This window comes from Gasterosteus aculeatus, chromosome Y, assembly GCF_964276395.1.
Source record: "Gasterosteus aculeatus chromosome Y, fGasAcu3.hap1.1, whole genome shotgun sequence".
In the NCBI taxonomy this organism is placed as follows: Eukaryota; Metazoa; Chordata; class Actinopteri; order Perciformes; family Gasterosteidae; genus Gasterosteus; species Gasterosteus aculeatus.
In genome coordinates, this window is record NC_135709.1 from 13,474,298 (window position 1) to 13,491,734 (window position 17,437).

A 17,437-nucleotide genomic window follows, 5' to 3' on the forward strand; every position below is an offset into this window, starting at 1 on the left:
ACAGTCCATGCCGCTCACCAGGGGAGATAGAGGGGGGAGGGAGGAAGGCAGCAGAGGTGGGGGGGGGGGGGGGGGGGCGGGGAGGGGAGGAGCCCTTTGAAGTTGGGGGCTCTGGGTCCATGCAGCTCACCAGAGGGGACCAGGGGGAGGGGGGAAGTCAGCTGAGGTGTTTGGGAGGTGAGGTGTGAGGAAGAGATAGGTGAGGGCTGTGAGCTGAACCTGTTGAAGAAGCAGTTCAGCTCGTTTGCCCTCTCCAGGGAGCCCCCTGGTTGACTCTGACTCTGTCTTCCCTTGAAGCCTGAGATCTGTTTCATGTCGGACCACACCTCCCTCACGTTGTTCTGCTGGAGTTTGGCCGCCAGCTTCCTCCTGTAGGAGTTCTTGCACTCGCTGATCTTCACCTTCAGGTCACGCTGAACTCTCCTGAGTTCCTCCCTGTCCCCAGACTTGAAAGCTGCTTTCTTCTTGTTAAGAAGCTCTTTCAGGTCCTTGGTAATCCACGGCTTGTTGTTGGGGAAGCAGCGGACAGTCCAGGATGGAACAGTGGTGTGTTCACAGAACTTGATGTATTCTGTGACACAGTCAGTTAAGTTGTTTGTGTCCTCCCCATGTAGTCCACACAGCACATTCCAGTCTGTGGACTCAAAGCGTTCCTGCAGTGCCTCCTTAGCCTCCTGTGACCATCTCCTCACAGTCCTGGTGGTCACAGGCTGCCTCTGCACCAGAGGAACATAACTTGGAGTCAGCAGGACCAGGTTGTTATCCGACCTGCCAAGCGGGGTAAAGGCGGTAGCACTGTATGCATCCATGGCATTAGCATACAGCAAGTCCAGAGTTGTATTGTTCCGTGTGGGGCAGTCAACATACTGGTGCAGAGTTGGCAGAGCTTTATCCAGAGTGATGTGGTTAAAGTCTCCTGTAACGGCCAAAAATGCACCGGGATGCTGGGTCTGTAGTTTGGACACAGTGGAGTGTATGGTGTCTACTGCTGCCTCAGCGTCAGCTGATGGAGGAACGTACACTGTGATGATGATGGCGGATGTGAACTCCCTCGGCAGATAATCAGGACGCATCCTCACAGCTAACAGTTCGATGTTCGGGCTACAGAAGCGTTCCTTCACACACACATGGTTGGGGTTGCACCATCTCTCGCTCACATAAACTGCGACCACGCCCCCTTTCTTCTTACCGCTCTGCACAGCGTCTCTGTCTGCCCGAACATGCGGGAACTGTGCATGCAGCCACGTCTCCGTGAAACACATGAAGCTCCGACCAGAATACAGCCCCCCTGTCGTATGGGTAGTAACAACGACAATCATCAGGGCCCATACCCCCGAAGTGCCGCTCCGAGGGTCCCGCCTCCCCATCCCTCGGATAATTGGTAGCCTATGTCACCGACGTCGCTGTATTCTGTCAAGGTCTGTCAAGGTGTCAATAATCAATGTGTTCTGCAAATCACATTACTTCTCGCAGCTAGCTGCGTTCTTCCTCAACGTGTGAGCCGAGTGATCCACCGCTAAGAGTTGTCTTTCTTTATTTGATGCGACCAGGTTCATGGAAGGTGTGATGACTGGAGGCGAGGACCGGGCAGAGGAGACATTGAACCCCCTCTCTCCCCCCGGAGGAGGGAGCGAAGTTGGGTGCCCGGAGGCGCGCGGAGGAGGGCAGACCGCACCCGCACTGGGCTGGAGTTTGTTGGGGGAGGGCCGAAGCCGACCCCCGCCTCGGACGTGGAGCCCCCGGGGGAGCCCCAGCCCTCGGCCTTATGACAAGCATATGCGTTCGGTACCGATACTTCCGCAGGTTCACCTACGGAAACCTTGTTACGACTTTTACTTCCTCTAGATCAGCAATTCCCAAAGTGTGGGCCGTGAAGGTACTGCAGGTGGGCCGCAAGAGGTCATTTACAATGAATAAATAAAAAGTTTTTAATTTTCAATTTTGAAAAGTTTGAAATTAATATAAAAATATGTATGATGTGGCACATTAGTTATGTGAAACAATAATTGATGAAGCACAAACAATTTAAACGAACAGATTGATTAATGGGTTGATCCATACTGGTTGTACACGGCGCTCAAGGTGCTCTGCCAAAGCTCGTCTACGACGTTGAGATGCTGAGCGGCGCTCAAGCGCGTGAGATATGCAGCTTGTTTCAGGGCGCATCGGAGAAACAAAGCTGTCGTTTTTGCCGAGCACATAATGAGATTAAAGAGCGAGAGACGGTGCCCTTTTCTTTACAGTAGCTGAACCATCTTAACGGGGAAAATAAGTTATTCTAAAAGGAGCCCTTGGTAGGCGGCGTGGCTGTAGAGCAGCCGGAGATTTAAGTCGTGGATGGCGAGGGGGGCGCCGGGAGCGGACGCACCTTGCAGCATCGATCGGACCCTGAAAGCACCGTCTCCACCTCCCCAGACCCCCCCATCCACCCGCCCCGACGCCAAACGTTTGACTGCTATGGCGGAAAATCACAAGCCGGTGTGCGAGCTGGACGCATTGGTCTTAATGTGCCGGTAATGATGGTAAATGATGGTAACGTTTCATCTCATAATTTTGACTTTCTATCCCCTTTCTTTAGTGCGGAAATGGGCTTCTATATTTGTGTGAATGCATCACTCCAGCCAATCCAAAGACGGGGTTTGTAACCAATCAGGTGTAGAGACCATGTGACTGGCTCCGCCCCCTTACTGTCTGAAAGAACAACAGCGAGCGCGTAGAAAACTCCTTCGAGCGCGAGCAGATGGAGATTCTCCTCGCGACCAACGAAGTTCACGTCTCGCAAGCGAGCAAATACCTCGCTCGAGACGAATTTTTGCTCGCTCGAGACGGACTTTTGCTCGCGCGAGACAGACTTTTGCTGGCGGATGTTTGATTGACGCGCGCGCATCAACCTGATTTGCACTCTCAAATTTTGACAGTGATTTGCGCTGATAGACTGCAGTATCTTATGCGCCTTATTGTGCGGAGAACACGGCACATGAGCTCCGGAGAAAATGGTATGCAAAACATACATTGTCGGTTAATACATTTTAATCAGTTAAATTCATCAGTTAAACAGATAAATTAAAGGTAATTTAACTATCCCTAGTTTATGTTTTGATCAGAGTTGTGATTAAAGGTTTCAAAGTGGACCACGGCATTCTTGAGTTTGGGAACCGCTGCTCTAGATAGTCAGGTTTGATCGTCTTCTGGGCGCTCCCCCGGCGCCGTCTCCGTCTATCCGCCAATCCGAGGACCTCAATTGGTAGTAGCGACGGGCGGTGCGTACAGGGCAGAGACTTAATCAATGCGTGCTTATGAACCGCTCTTACTGGGAATTCCTCGTTAATGGTAAATAGTTGCAGTCCCCAATCCCTAACACGAGTGGGGTTCAAGGGGTTACCCACGTCTGTCAGCGCAGGGTAGGCACCAGATGAGCCACTCGGTGTGGCGCGCGTGCAATCCCGGACATCTAAGGGCATCACAGACTGTTATTGCTCAATCTCGTGTGGCTGAATGCCACTTGTCCCTGTAAGGAGTACTTGCGCCGACCGCACGGGGCCGCGCCACTAGTTAGCATGCCGGAGTCTCGTTCGTTATCACAAATCGCTCCACCAACTAAGAACGGCCATTCACCACCACCCACAGAATCGAGAAAGAGCTGTCAATCTGTCAATCCTTTCCGTGTCCGGGCCGGGTGAGGTTTCCCGTGTTTAGTCAAATTAAGCCGCAGGCTCCACTCCTGGTGGTGCCCTTCCGTCAATTCCTTCAAGTTTCTGCTTTGCAACCATACTCCCCCCGGAACCCAAAGACTTTGGTTTCCTGGACGCTGCCTGGCGGGTCATGGGAATAATGCCGCCGGATCACGAGTTGGCATCGTTTATGGTCGGAACTACGACGGTATCTGATTGTCTTCAAACCTCCGACTTTTGTTCTTGATTAATGAAAACATTCTTGGCAAATGCTTTCGCTCTCGTCCGTCTTGCACCGGTCCAAGAACGAATACGAATGCCCCCGGCCGTCCCTCTCAATCATGGCTCCAGTCCGGAGGATAAAACCCACAAAATAGAAGAAAAAAAATAGAGTCCTATTCCATCATTCCTAGCTGCGGTATTCAGGCGACCGGGCCTGCTTTGAACACTCTGATTTTTTCCAAGTAAACGCTTTGGGCCTCCCGGGGGCGGCCGAGAGTCACGCCTCGCGGCGGACCGCCACCTGGACACTGAGGTCTAACTACGAGCGTTTTAAGTACAGCAACGTTAATATACGCTATTGGTGCTGGAATTACAGTGGCTGCTGGCACCAGACTTGCCTTCAATGGATCCTCTTCAAAGGATTTAAAGTGCACCCATTCCATCTACAGAGCCTCGAAAGAGTCCTGTATTGTTATTTTTCGTCACTACCTCCCCGAGTCGGGAGTGGGTAATTTGCGCTCCTGCTGCCTTCCTTGGATGTGGTAGCCGTTTCTCAGGCTCCCTCTCCGGAATCGAACCCTGATTCCCCGTTACCCGCTGTCACCATGGTAGGCACGGAAAGTACCATCGAAAGTTGAGCGGCTCAAGGTTATCCAGAGACGCCTAAGTGGGCCGGGGGCACCCCCGGAGGGGCTCCCCGCATATGTTTTGGATGCACGCATCCCCCAGAGGGTCAGCGCTCGTTTGCATGTATTAGCTCTAGAATTGCCACAGTTATCGTTACGTTAAGTTGTTCAGTTGTTCGGAACAAGTATTCAAAAACATGTTGATGCAATCAAATGCACCACTCAACCGTATCATCTGGCTGTTTGGATGAAGAGGAGCACCATCCATGAGTTCTTCATTATTCTGGACAAGCAGGTCATACCTTGCAAGTCAACCAGGCACCGTTCATTTAATGTTTTCCACTTCTCGACAGCCTTTTTCTTTTTTTAAACCCGAGCACCGGGAGAAAACCACATTGAGGAACACAAGGGCGTCTACCTCCTGACGCCAAAACCACTCCCAGTCTCATCCACCTTTTAAAAAAAAAACGAGCACGGGAGAAAAAAACCCATAGAGGCAGATACTCCGTCTACCCCCTACCACCACTGCCTCCTTCTCACCATCTTTTTTTAAAAACCCGAGTATCGGGAGTAAAGCCTTACAGAGGCAGATAAACTACCTCCTGAAGAGCCTGTGGAAAAATATACCGCCAGGCACCTTCCTCCTCATCTTTGCCATCTCTGTGGCTCTGTCTTCCATCCTCCTCCCAAAGAATCCTAGGATTCTTTTCTTCATTCGGAGGCAAATATCCTCCAGGAGCATCTGATCCTTGACCAGAAGCTTCTTATCCTCCTCAAGGGCCATATTTTCCTGCTCCAGGACCATCTTTTCCTGCCCAGGACAATCTTTTCTTCCTCCAGAACCATCTTTTCCTGGCCCAGGACCATTTTTTCTCCCTCCAAAACCCTTTTCCCTGGCCCAGGACAATCTTTTCTCCCTCCAGAACCCTCTTTTCCTGGCCCAGAAGCATCTTTGCCTCATCAAGAACCATTGTTTCCTCCGCTAGAACCCTATTTTTCTGCTCCAGGATCTTCTTATCTTCCTCCAGCTGCTTTGTCTTGGCTTTGTCTCGGTCCTGATGAATGAGATTCTCATGGGAGAACACAAGAACCTGCTTATGGCAGGTTCTTGTGTTCTCCCATGAGAATCTCGTACTCTTCCTTACATTTTGTCTGGTCCTGGAAGAGTTTGGCTGTCTTCTCTGCAAAGTGGTCCTCAAGCTCCCTACTAACCAGAAGCGGAATGTTTGCCTCATGATAAACATTTTCTTGAGACTCTCCTTCAGACCAGAGATTTCTGACCCCTGACTCTTGATGGTCTGTTGAGCCATGGCCATCTGCTGCTGCTTAGATATGGCGATTTCTTTCTGTTTGTCCATGACAATCTCTTCCTGCAGACTTCTCACCCTTGGCTTGGAAGGTCCTGTCCTGTCAACTTCCTTTTTGTCGGCATGAGGCTTCTTCCAAAAACCCATTGCACTGGAAAATGCTCTCGCTGTAGAAGTCTGGGGCATTTCTATAGTCCTTTTCTCCAGTTTGACCATTGTATTTCAATTTAGTGTGGAGTGCCTCTCTGGGGCAGCCTTCTGTCTTGCTGTCTGGTCTCCAACGGACTGTTATAATGACTTCCTCTTGTACCTGTTGTGTTCAAAAATGAAGAAACGCCGGACGGACAGAGGTCATCGCAGATCAAAAGGTTAAAATCAAATGTATTTAATAAAGCCGCTGGTCTCAGCGACCAACAGGCCCCAGGTCAGTCCTTTTGACCATCCCTAGTGCCCGTCTGTCGCCTCCACCAGCGAACTCGAGAACAATGGTTCCTCCAGGTATTTATACCAATGCTTAAAGGTGTTAAAGGTAGTGTCCACACCTCTGGGAGTGGTCTTCTGGTGAGTTCAATGTAACTCGGATTTCGAATGATCCTTAGTCAATATCAGTTGTTGTTCAAGTATTACATGCATGCATTCCAGTTGATTACATTACATCAAATACAATCATAACTGCACATTGGTATTATTCTATTACATTTGCAGAATTACAGTGGTTTTACAATATTGTCATTACTTTATTGATTACACAGTTTCAGAATCATGGCTGTATTCTGGTGTACACTATATGCATTTTTATTAATTTTATGAACCGGGTCGTATTTTTGTTTCTAATATCCTACATACCTTAGAAAGATGTGAGTTCTGTGCCAGCCAATGAGATGGCTTTGATGACACTGTGACATCGTGATATTCTAAAACTCTCCATGGTTACGCCATATTCTAAAACTCTCCATGGTTACGCCCGCTGGCTCAGATCTCCTGGTCAGTTACAATTCCGATGATGTCACAGAGGGAGGGCTTAGTTTTCCGGGTTATAAGTTTTTAGTTTGCAGATTTTTTATTTCAGCAACACAGTCTGCTTTCAACAACTATAATGCCATAAGACAAGCTAACGGTGCTAACGGTAACCCTTTGGTGTGGGATCTAGAATGTACCCAGTGTTTACATTTTTCATATTAATGCTTGACAAGAGTGGACACCTAGATTGAGATGGTCCCTTGTATTTTACACACACTATGAAACTGTTATGATTTCCTACTTCATTTACACATGGTTATAACTTGTTAGAATTCATCTTTATTTTGTGTGATCATTTCTTTTGTTTTGTTTCTTTTGTATGTCATGTTGCACAAGTCTCAGCTCTGCACAGACTATGTCTGTCAAGAAGGATCTGTAATGGAGAGCATTTGGTCGTGCTCTACTTAGATGATTTCACTGCCATGCGGAGCTGCCAACAAGCATAGTTGCTCAAAATAATCAAAGCTGCTTTTGGCTTCTTCTTTTTTTCTGAAACCCTCTGCTTTTATACCACTCCCGCAAAACTCCAGCCTTCACACCGAGGGCTTTAGTGGCACAGCTGGACAGACCAGCAGCCTCTCCCACACTGGCACCCAATTCAGCACCAAGGACAGAGACAATGACCGCTGCGCATGCAAGTGCGCCCAGCTCGAATCGGGAGGCCCGCAGCTTCCCCTCAACTTCTATCCTCGTCTCAATCTGTCCGTTCTTGTAACACATCTTGTTACAGTAAAGACTTCTTTCGAACCCCCTTGTAAATGTCCAAAAGTGCATTTTATTTCCCTTCCACGCTAAAGTCAAAACCTGACTCTCAGCTATACATTTGGGTGATTTCATGGGCTCATATTTAATTTAGTTTAACCCTTTCGTTGAACTCTGTCACATTCCCTTTTTTCAGGTCGGCAGTTTGTGGCGTGCGGCCCATCCAACCTGAATGGCATATATTACCCCAGACTGGAAGGGTCCAAATCTGAAGGCTACAATGACAACCATGATGGTGCGCCTGGCAAACTTCTGAGGGCAGGGCGCTTTTATGATGCCAGATGATCAATGGAGCCACTGCTGAATCTAATGAACAATTTCCAGGAAATCATTTGTCTGGCTTAGAACTTTGTATCCCACTGTTGGTGGTTTTAGGTTCTCAATGCCCTGGAGTGTGTTTTGCAATTGCCTTGAGACACGTGTGGACTCTCAAAAAAACTGGTTGAAATGAATTCCTGAGTGAGAATTTGAACCAATATCTATTCCCAGATGGTTTCCAGACTGTATTTCAAGGATTGCTCTGACGGTGGTATGAACATTGCTACAGATCGTGTCAGCTTATCTTATGAACAGTTACTCGATTCAAATCAAACTCAGCGGCTTAATGGATAAACCTTAAGAGACACCATCGTAAAACCAACTGTCGCGACGAGCTATAGTAGTTTGAGTGAGGAAGACAACTTCCTTAAGAGTAGGGCTTACAGCTACAAGGGTGAGTCGTATTATGCCTATTTCTTAAGTCGTGCGTTTTATGTTTTCGCCAGCAGCTGAACTACTTTATAATAACTGTGTATCTCATCGTTATTAGCGAGTAAGTTCTAATATCAATCATATTCCTTAAGGTCTTGGAGATGACTCGTATTTGTTCGCTACACTATTACTTATCTTCCCCCCAATATCTAACGCGGATGGTGAAGTAGGTTGTTAAGACGATACAGTCGTGATACTTATTCTAACACTTTTTTGAGTTAAGGAACCTTTTGATTAAGTTCTCACCCGGGACCTACGTATATGTTTGACCTGTAACCCCTCCGTCGAGTGAACTCGTCCTTACATACGATTAAGTCCCTAATGCCCTTGGGGGATGACTGGTACCTCTATGTATCAAGATAAGGGCACTCACCGGTGTCTGCAGGCTTCGAAGCGGTATTCTTGTCATTCAGAAACTCGATCAAAGCAGGTTTGTGCGTTATTTGCGCTACTAAGCGCCTTTCAAGAAGAAATTTTCACACCTTAAAGCAGACATTTTCATACCTTAAAGCAGACATTTTCACACCTTAAGGCAGGTTTGTGAAACGGCTTCACACTTCAAGGCACTATTTGCGCTACTGTGTCCATACAGGAAAACAGCTTTATCTATCAAACAGAAACATTCTTTTTATCTTTCTTTTTTTGGTCCAGGACTCTTGGTGCACAAAGCAAAGCATTATGTTTTTGTAAGCATTTTTGTTTTACACAGTATCCGGCTATACAACACAACCCTTTTTTATTAAACTGTGAAAACTTTTTGTGTGCTTGCCAGTTTGCTTTGTGAGAGATCTGGTTCATGAAAGTACATTATACGCTTTCAATGTTGTAATTTACTTTCAAAACTAAGGCATATGTAAAACACCCTGGAACAAATGTTTATTTCTTACAATAAATTAATAAAGTCTTTGCTGATAATCAACAGCGGCCGGTGCTCTTACTGTGTAAGCTACATAAACCCCGACAAGCCCCACATGCTGGACATGCTGGTGGGAACTGCAGCCATCTGATGATTCATCCCATAACACTGGTCCCAGTGGAGTACGTCAGCCGTTGCTAACTGGTAGATAGCACACTCGTTAACGTAACTAGTCGACAACATCTGCTAATTGTTGTACTTCAATCACTAAAGGACAGACATTTAAAGATCTCTGCTCCGTTGCCTGATGCAGCTCCCAAGAGTCACGTCTGACTGCTGCCAATTAAAAACCACAACTGCAGAGATGAGACGTTGAGCTTAAGGAACTGTACGCCCCATCACTCTTTTTTCAAATGTCCTACTTATTCAAATCAACTCTAATAGAAATATGTGCCTAGCAGAAACAAATAATTAATATATATATATATATATATATATATATATATATATATATATATATATATATATATATAGTTGATAATGTAGGTAACAATATAGCTGAAAATATAATTCAATCAAAGTGGTTTACTGTCACACACTCATTGCTCATGGCTCTGATATTTATTGTCCATGTATTGTGTTGCTTGAGCGAACGCAGACAGTCCAATGAGAGGCAGAGTAAACGTGTTCACATCTCCACCCGTTGGTGGCAGAATACGTGTATTTAAACCATAGATTTAATTATATTAAACTGTTTATTTTATTTATCTAGGTTATTACAGATGTATTTAATGCAGTTTTTATGTGATTTGTATGGTTCATTTGCAACCATTGTTGTATACATCTTGTTATATTTATTTCATGTGTTTATTAAGCAATAAGTAATGTCAGTTTATGAATAGAGACGTTTGTTTTCATTAATTCTGGTTTATTTGTCACACTTCCATCCGAAATCGAACGGTTAGGCCCAAAAGGTCAAAGGGCCCTGATGATAGGAAATAATGTTTGTCAAATGCTGTGGTATAAGGAGAATTACTTGTACGTATGGCTTTATGGCATTCAGACATTTTGACTCCACAATATTTTACATTTTTCTCACTAGATAAAGAAATGAATTCATTCTGGTTTCTTCATTGCCTCCATGTTACCTTTCATGTGACCCTCAGAGTGATCTCTGGAGCTGTGGATGGATCCCTCCGTCAGGCTGGAATTGGGTTGGGAACCATTGCAACAGACTAGCTGCTCTTTAGCATGTTGGACACACCAGCATGACACTGTTACAGAAAATGTATTTCCCGCCAAATAACACTGGTCTGCTGAAGCCTATTGAAAACTGACCGTGATCTGAGAGAACAAACATGTCTCTCAATATGTAGATAAGATTTTAGTTCAGTGACACTGGAATCTAATTTAGTAGAAGAAATGAATGTTTGGACAGGTTGTCTCCAGTGACACCTCTTACTTAAAATACAATATTGGTATCCTCTTTAGTTGTACATTATATTAAGCTCCTCTATCATCACCAAAGTCAAAGATCACATTTATCCCTTGGTAAACTTGGGTGTACTTGACGAAGCAGCAACCAGGAGTCACATGTTAACTCTGGAGGTGTACAGAATCTGTCCACAGGACTACTACTAACCGTGTACTCGAGAAATATGGCAAGAATAAACCTGTTGTTGAAAGAACCATGACAAATCCTGTTTGGAGTTTTCCACAAGCCATGTGAGACGCACAGCAAACATGGCGGTAGCAAGGAGACCTGCCAGGAGAGTTACAGTAGTCCAGGCGGGAGATGACAAGAGCCTATACAACGATTATAGTGAGCAACTATACCGTCATCAAACTTGATCGTTAGTATGCCAGTATCGGGCTGCTGCACCATGGCAGAGAAGACCTCTGCATCCATCTCAGTTCCTGTTTCAACAAAAACCTTGACACCATTGAATGGCGAAACTAAGAACTTCAAGAAAGCTATGAACAAAACAAAACAAAACAAGATTTCAATCAATAAAAAATGCTCACGATTAACCAAGGCCATTTGTGTACTCCGTAAATCTGGCCTTGATAGAAGAGTGGCAAGAAAAAAGCCGTTGGGAGTTTTCCACAAGCCATGTGAGAGGCACAGCAAACACGTTGAAGAAGATGCTCTGGTCAGATGAGACCAAAACTGAACTTTTTGGCCTCAATGCCAAACGCTGTGTGTGGTTGACACCCAACACTGAGCACAACATGCCAACAGGGAAATATGGTGTCATGGCATCGTTTCACATTCTATATTTGTCCTGTTTACAAGTAGATGAAAGAGATAAATATAACAAGTGCTGACAATGTCTTCTAGTAACACCAATCAGGCATTTGAGTCCATCTTGAAAAATTGTGGCAATTTATTGACGGCACTGTCCAGCAGTACAATAACATTTGGAAAGCACATTCCATCTCTGCAGCTTCCTGATCATGAGCACTTGTCGGTGCCAAAGTGTGACACTAGTGTTAATGAGTCCACCTCTTGTTGTTACCAATCTGCAGCTACTGATGCATCTGGCTTCGCTGTCCCAGTAACTACTACTACTCTTCCTTAAAATAAGTATTGAATGTTTAACAATTATTTTCTCTTGGAAAAAAAATGTCTCTGTGCAATTGAGAAGCTGCCATAAAATCTGTCTTTGAGGGGGAACTAACATTCACACAATCAGTTTTTTTCAATTTTTTTCAAACCACTAACAAATCTGACGGCAATAAAACTGTACGTTTGAAGTTCGAATGGAGCAACGCTTCCACCTACCGGAGGACCACAGTGACAGCGGGAGGTCTTCTATGGAATGCCGTTTTAGTCAAAATTAAATAAATGAATAAATACGTAAATACAAGAAATATGCATTTGAAATACATCATGAAATAAATAAATGAGGCAATAAATACATAAATATTAAATACATTTAATTATTTCATGGTACTTTTATTTCATAATGCCACTTTTCATTTCCAGAGTCTTACTGAATGTATATTTATGAACAACGACATTATGTTTCTCACCTACAGAAACTTAAGGACCTGGCAGAGAAACACCCAAACATCCACACCATCACTTTAGGTAAGGCAGCGACAAAAGATGTTTGTTGTTCATAAACAAATATGTGTGCCATGTACATAAAAAAACACCATAATTGGTTTTATTTTATTTGAAAAATGAACATAAACACAACCCTAACTTTAAAATACGGAGCCTGTTTTTTTTTCATGTGAATGAACATTGGAAATGGATGGATTTTTTTGTTTCTTGGTTCAGAAACAAAGTTCTGACGTATACACCCACCAAAATCTAACAACACAACATCTTGTTTGCCTCATGCATGTGAAGCCTCGTCGGCCCTGGGCCATGTTTTAGGCCCCTGCTCAAAAATTCCATACCAACATCTCTTCAACTGTTAGGGTTTCGGAAAGCTCTCGAGGGAGGCCTCACTCCTTTGTTCTCGTCCCGGCCGGAAACGAGGACACGAACGATTCTATCACTAAACATTATTACACGTACTATAATTTCCTGACTAGGGGTGTACTTTTGGCTTAAATCCCTAACACAGTCACAACATCTATCTGTATAATCTAGGTGTCAATAAAGGGAAGACTAGTGACATTTGTCCAGATGTGTAAATATACCTATATATGTTACAGGTTTAAAGTAAATGATGATGACACACAGCACAAATTAAAATGTCAGTTTAGCCTGAAATAAAAAGCACTTTCAGAATGATGACCCCTTTTTGCGTTATACCGTTTAAGTTTCAATCCGTTATCAAATCATAGCACAATATGTTAACAATATGTTAACTCTCTGCAAAAGTTCAATTAAAAAAAGGATTTTTTTTCTCCATTTCTTTTATTTAACTTTGGGTGATTTGTCGTGTCAACTTTGTTTCATTCTGTCTATTTGGATGTTGTGAAGCGGTTCTTTTTTGAAACGCTTGTAAAAACTTGAGGCGATCACTTCACTAGTAAAATCTGAAAGAGAAGATGCAATGTCACCGGAAGAACAATTTCTGAATGATGCAAAATGAATTACAAAGGCAATTGTCAAGCCAATGACATTCAAATGCACCAAGGAAGACACACCTCAAGAGTTTTCAAAGGACCAAAGCGAGGAAAGGACTGTTAGAATTTTCCTGCAGCCGCTTTGATAAGTCGCTTTAGACTTGCTCAGAGGATTCTCTATTTCGCGAAAGATTTTACTGTTCGCTTTGTATTTCATACGTCACTTCCGCTGCCACTCCTGAGTGGCACCTCAGAACGCGGTCGAGGGACGCAGCACGTCTGATCTATCCTTTGCGGTCCGGCATATCCCGGCATGCAGTGCAGTCCCACGAAGATTTTATTTATTCAGGATGGAGGCGGATGATTGCATGGTTTTGTCAATATAATGATCTGCAGATTATAATTGTCGGGGAAACACTGAGCTTTCCAGCTTTGCAAAGGTCGAGATCTGTGAGACAATTGAACAAAAATCCAGATTAAAAAAGAAGAATGAGCCACTGGATTTAATCACTAGGTATTATAGCACATGTTTATTAAATGTGTCCACTAAAAGACAACATCTTGAGTGCAGATCAATCATTACAATAGTCATAACTTCTTTAAACCTGTAAGATATTTGTACGCTCTTCATTAGGTACACAAAGCCAAAGCCGTATACGCATACATCACTTATTCCATGAATCCTCCTTTTCTAAAAGCTTACAATGTGTTGCTTTTTCTGTTGGATTGAACTGACCGGTGTTTTTCTTTTATTCAGCTATTTAATTAACGCAGAGGAGAAAGATGGAAACGCTCTACATGGTGTAAATATTTCAGAGTGTGTATATATATATATATATATATATATATATATATATATACTAGTTGTCTCTGAGTTGGACCTGCTGTCGCCAGAGGGCACTATTGTCCTTCCTCCCCACAGACTACTCTACATGGGGAAATGTGTTTTTACTCTGACTGGAAATGTTCTGGAGTTTCCCCCAAAATTCAAGAGTTGACAATCAAATAATTTCTGTGATGTTTATCCCTAGATTGCATAATGTTGTATACAGATGTAGTAAAACAAAAACAAATGTTTTGACCCTCAGGCCTTCCTGCCTCTGTTGAAACAAGCTGCGTCTAGAGGAGGACCCGGCATGAGCATCCAGAGGCAAGCGGTCATCAACATGGCGGCTCTGCTGGGTTCTGTGGAGCTCAACTGGGGCGACCGGTCCAACAACATCAAGTGGTACCCCTACAGGACGTCCAAGGTATTGCACCAATGGACATCCAGAGTGGCTTGATGCCAATTGATGAACAAAAGTATGTCTGTCAATGCATGTACGACATGTCAACTCTGCTTTGGTATGAACCGAGACAGGAAGCTTGGTCTATTTTAAATGGTTGGATATTTAATTCCTTACCGGCTAAGTAAAAGGGCGTCCAAAGTACTCTTCTGTTTGAACTTTTTCGAAGGACAACTTAGGGTTTTTTTTAAGAATAAATGTGAGATATCAGCTGATCTTTCCACCATCTCCAAAGGATCAACTGTTGTCCAGAACTGTACCGCAGCGGGTTTCAGGTGTGCATTGTTTGTGTTTACTGGCTCAGAGCGCCCTGAACATGGTGAGTCGCTGTAGACCCGGAGCCTGAAGGGATCCTCTGTATGGTCATATATCCTAGCTGGGTTCGCACCGACATGGGGGGTGCTGAGGTAAGAGCCTGACCCGTCCAACTCCATCCGCTGCTTTGTGAGATTTAGTCATACTCATGAGCTGTTGTTGAGAAGAAATGTGTGTGTGTGTGTGTGTGTGTATATGGATCATTGTATTGACATTTCCATGAAGTGTGTCTTGAATAACATTACATGTCTCTTTTCAGGCCTCACTGAGTGCGGAGGAGAGCGTCTCTTCCCTCCTGTCTGTGATTGGAGGACAGACTGAAAAGGATCATGGGTCGTTTCTCAACTTCACTGGGGAGATTTTGCCCTGGTGATTCCTTTTTCATCAGCACGTCCAGCCGATCCTGATGGCTATATATTTTGATTATGATCGTCTAATGAAACAAAGTTGAACGACTCAGAGAAGTGTTTTTTTTTTAATCGTACATATTTTAAAGGGTCCATATGCACACAGAATACTGTTTGACAAGTTCGGCCCTACATTTCCATGAGTGTATCTTCCAGTAAAGGAGGTCAAAATATACACATGTTTATTATTGTTTATTTTGTCCTAAACTGTTCGACTTGTAGTAAGTTGTCCACGTTAAACAGCATTCCTTCTTTTACAATCTAAGTAGATGATGTCGGACAAGGAAGTTTTGTCAAAATGTTTTTCTTCGTCATTCTCGAAGCAGCAAGTTTGGGCTTTACTCATAAGAAGACCTCGGTGTCCCAGCAGGGTCACCCAGCGTATCGTTGTGTTTGTTAAAGATACTTTTCCTTTTTTCCATCGTGCATCTCTTTCAGCATGCAGTCCCGCATAATAAAATGTGACCAGTCTGAGATAATGAGAACAATGAAAGCATAACGGAAGGCAAATGACATTTAACGTCCTTTGCGTGTGCCAGTTGACCGTCTTATCGTTACTTTACAGCACCTGCTGGTTTGGGTACAGGTGCACGAGAAAGCAGAGCGCTCTACTTAGAAAATGAACATATCGAACAAACTTATAGGTTACGTAGGTGAAAAACCAATGCTCTCTGTGTCGTGTATTAAGATGACAGTGGGGGCAGAATTCTGTGTAGACGGGGGCAGTTCTAGTGCTTCTTGGCTGCAGGGGCCCGGCTCGATTGTTGAAGCCATCTGACTGCAACACAGGAATCTTTAAGAGCAACAGAGCTGAAGAAGAGGGCATGCCATTCAGATCTAATCAAACCAGTTTGCCTAGACTGCTGTGCAGAAAGACCTGTGCTCTCTGTCTGAGAGCGAGAGGAGAGAGGCAGTGTGCACACAGCGCCTGCAACAATGAGGTGTCTTACTAACTAATTATTTTGTGTTTGTGAGAGAGCCCTGCATTCACTATGTGGGAAGATTCTTGCATTCCTGAAGGACAAGATGAACTTGTCATTACTTGCTACAGGTAGATGGTTTTTGCGTGTTCATGTTATTTTTGTTTTATTTTTTTTTACGTCCGGAGCTCATTTATCTGAATTCTTGTGTGTTCTGCCAACCTCTTTTGTGTTAATGGGAATGCTACTTATAATTTTGTAGGCTTTCTCCTGCAAGGTCCGTGTTGATTTGCATGCAGTGAGAGCAGGATGTGCTATTTGACTGAACCGTTCTCTGATAGCAGATAATCATCTCTTTCTGAACATGACACGGTTGTACCAGTTCTATTTACCTAAAAGAATAATCAGACTATTAACGTATAGCTATTTTTTAGTGTAGATGCCATGGATTTACTTTTAGGTTCAATCCCAATGTCCCCCCCCAAAACGCTGAGCCCTGGACCCACCTGGAAAGTAGTTGACTGTGAGAGTCGGTGAGAGTTTGAAATGGTGTGAATGTGAACGGGTCACTGCAACATGTCACTTTACCATGACGACATAAAGAAATGTACAATTGAGCGTATTTGTTTTGTGCTTTTTAGCTAATTTTTTGCTCATTTGAACGCCGTCCAGCCTCTTAGCTCCTAAGATGAGAGGTCAACAGTATTTAACTTTTTTTTTTCTTTTAAAAAAAATCAAAATGGCTTGAATTAAAAAATGTGATATTTGATGAACAGATGAGTAAACATCACCTGATTTTGTGAGTTTATTTTCTGTCTTTAATCCCTAATGTTTTCAATGTACACATTTTAGTTTTAGTCTGTACACACTATTTTTTTTTTATGTCTCCAATGCTGGTTATCCTGTTTTCAATGCCAGATTGCGATGACTTTGGGTAATTCTCATGGGCAAAGTCAGCATCCAATACTGACTTACAGAAAGGCTCAAAATGTCTGCATGAGAGCGTCAAAACACTCACTTTATAAGGAAATTGATTAGTCCATAAAAAGATTGAATATAGTAAGTCACTGAGTCCAAGTTTACATTTTTGAATAATTTGCCGTTCCCTAGATATTCGTTTTATGGGTATGAAATATCAGGAAAGCTGCATGTCATCACGTCAGAGAAACTTGAAGATTGAGTAAATGTTACAAATTTGTTACAGAAGTCCTGCGTGACTGTTGAGTTTCCCTGTTTTGATCAGCGCTGTGTGCATAGTTGTCATAT

At 43.9% G+C, this 17,437-nt stretch overlaps 3 pseudogenes; 1 reads left to right on the forward strand and 2 right to left on the reverse strand.

The window, feature by feature from the left end:
- Positions 1-1,389: 1,389 nt before the first annotated feature.
- On the reverse strand, positions 1,390-1,525 carry LOC144391375 (5.8S ribosomal RNA; annotated as a pseudogene).
- Positions 1,526-3,175: 1,650 nt separating this feature from the next.
- On the reverse strand, positions 3,176-4,840 carry LOC144391376 (18S ribosomal RNA; annotated as a pseudogene).
- A 2,361-nt stretch (positions 4,841-7,201) lies between these two features.
- LOC120812871 (C-signal-like) lies at positions 7,202-15,283 on the forward strand (annotated as a pseudogene).
- Positions 15,284-17,437: the final 2,154 nt, after the last annotated feature.